The sequence below is a fragment of the Zingiber officinale genome, chromosome 2A (assembly GCF_018446385.1).
Source record: "Zingiber officinale cultivar Zhangliang chromosome 2A, Zo_v1.1, whole genome shotgun sequence".
NCBI classification, from domain to species: domain Eukaryota; kingdom Viridiplantae; phylum Streptophyta; class Magnoliopsida; order Zingiberales; family Zingiberaceae; genus Zingiber; species Zingiber officinale.
The window spans coordinates 35024700-35027751 of NC_055988.1; positions in this window are offsets into that span (position 1 = coordinate 35024700).

Genomic DNA, 3052 nt, shown 5'->3' on the forward strand with positions numbered 1-3052 from the left:
ATAAGTCTACCTAACCTAATAGACTTACTTTTTACTTGGAGGTCCCTCCTCCAAGTCTACCACCCTTAGAAATAAGTCACACTCCTATAAGTCTACCTGGCCTACTAGACTTACCTTTTACTTGGAAATCTCTCCTCTAAGTCTATCACTAAAGGGGCAATCCCTTAGGATTAAATTATACTCTCGTAAGTCTACCCGACCTACTAGGCTTCATACTTCGACTGTATCTAAGAATTTACCATTACCTAGGGTTATCTCCCCCTATAATTTCTACTGTCTAGCTTCACTCACCAAGACTTCCACCACTTAAGGTTACCTCTTCCTAGGATTTCCACTGTCTATCTTCACTCACCAAGACTTCCACCACCTAAGGTTCCCTCTTCCTAGGATTTCCACTGTCTATTTTCACTCACCAAGACTTCCACCACCTAGGGTTACATCCTCCTAGGATTTTCATTACCTAGTTTCACTCATCAGGACTTCCACCACCTAGGGTTACCTCCCCTTAGGATTTTCATTGTCTAACTTCACTCACTAAGACTTACCCTTGCTTAACTAAGTTAGGACTTCTCCTTGTTTGTCATCTAATTTTGACTAGACTTTTGTCTTCCAAACATCAAGTCCTATTTGGATCAACCCTTAGTCAAACTGACTAGACTTAGATACATTGTCAAATATCAAAATCCTAAAAGTTGCTTGCACTAACAATCTCCCCCTTTTTGATGTTTGACAATTTTCGTAAGTTAGGTATTTGGTCTTTAAGGTTTTATACCAAAGTTAGGAGTCAAAATATTTTTAAGTTAAGGTCACTTTTCCCCTTTGCCACACATAAAAAAGATTACCTAAAGTTCCCTTGATTTTACACTAACAATTTTAAAAACACTTGAGAAATCTTTGTTAAAGCATTTGTTTTCAAACATTATCTTGAAAATATCACTTTTGAAAATGTAGTTAAAAATTATAATAAATTTTAAAAAGTTTTCAAACATGGTTTTAAAAAATTTTGAAAATTAACTTTGAAAAAATTTTGAAAACTATATTTGATCTTTCAATCATGACTCCCCCTCAATCTGACACTTTCTTAGGACCTTGTTAACCACAAGGAATGCATCATATGTGTGTTTAAAGGTTGATCCAAATTAAAAGAATAAAAAAAGTATTTTCAAAATATTTTCTAAAAATTTTAAGAAAATATTTTCAAAAGTTTTTAAAAGCATTTTAAAAAAAATATTTGAGAAGTATGAGTTTCAAAAAGATATTTTAAACTTTTTAAAGAATTTTTAAAAGTATATATGTCATCTTTCCATCAGAACTCCCCTCAATTAGACATATCCTTAGAAAACCTTGTTAACCACAAGGATAACTACCTATATGTCTAGGGGTTAATGTAAATCAAAAGATCAATTAAAATATAATTTTCAAAACATAAATTTCTAAAATAACTTTTCAAAAGATTTTCAAATGTGTTTAAAGATTTTTCAAATATTTTTTAAAAATATTTTTAAGAAAATATTTCTAGATTTTTTAAAGATTTAAAAAGAATTCTAATTTTTTTATAAAAAAAATCCCCCAAATGTTTTTAAAGCATTTTCCTAAATTTTTAAAAGCACCTTCCCCTTAACCTGACACACCCTGTTTATCCTTGTTAAATATGAGAAAATTTACCTAAGTATCTAGGGGCTAGTGTTGACATTGGGATATAGATTTCTAAGTACTCATCAACAATCAATATTTTTTAAGTATATATATATTTTTAAAATTTATATATAAATACACTCAATCAAGCAAGAAATTCATTAAAACATTATTATGTTAAATCACTATTCTAAAAATAATTTTTAGAAAATTATCTATGAATTTTGAAAACTTTTTCAAAATATTTTTAATTTAATAGTCCTTATTATTTCACCCATTCTAAGTGTTTCAACACAATCAATCAGGGTACCCTTATGGGGTTTGTTAGATATTTTATTAGTTTTATCTGATTTAAAATTTAAGTTTAAATATAAGGATTGATTTATACTTGAGTTAGACTAAGGTTTGACAGTTAGTTGGTTAAATATCTTTTCAATAATCGACTTCCAAGTTGTGACGAGACAAACCTTCTTGGGTATTGGAATAGTAACCACTTTTAGATAAAGTCTTTTAAAGAAATTGAATATTTAAATTTTTTCCTGAGAACACTTGGTCTAACTAATTAACTCTATTAAGTAGAAAAAGTAACTTAGAAAGTACGGTTAAAGGGATACCCTTTATCACAAGGACCCTAGTTATACAATTACTAAATTACACAGGTTACTTCCTAATGTTAATTTGGGGTAAATCCATTAAACTCTAATTAGCTTCCTTTTAGAGTATTGATTTCTATTTTAAGAAAATACTATAGAAAGTAAGGATACCCTGTGTCACAAGGCTCCTGGTCATACAATTCAAAGCATCATCTCTATATAGTGACCAAAACTCTACATCTAAATGTATTGATATTACACATATTTTGTCAAACACATACAAGGTATAACTCATAAGAACAAGTTCATAAACATATCATTGAACAAGAAAATAGGTAATTACATAGTTCATACACCAATAATACATCATAACTACTTCCTACATTCTAGATCTAGAAATCTACTCTATTACATAGGAATACAACCAAGAGATAATAAATTAAGCATTCTACAATCCAAAATATGAGATAGAGAAGAGAGGAATGCTTATTTATGTGTCACCGATATTCTTGGATGGAATCCTAGCTCCAGAGGTTGATGGATTGTGTGGATCGATGAAGATGGAAGCCCTAGAATTCCCCCAATGGGAGAACCCTTCCCTGAGGAAAGGGGAAGAAATCCCAATCCAATGATGAATCAAAGAATAAGTTTTTTGACCCTTTTATACCACCTCCAAACTATCCAAATCTGCTAGGTTTATAAGGCTTCACGAAAATAGATTTTTTTTACCTCTTAAATCTAATTTTCTCATGTTTCACCCTGAACTATAGTTGTCATCTTTGAAATTATCTACATTCTAATAGTTGGATCGACCTATGTCTCCA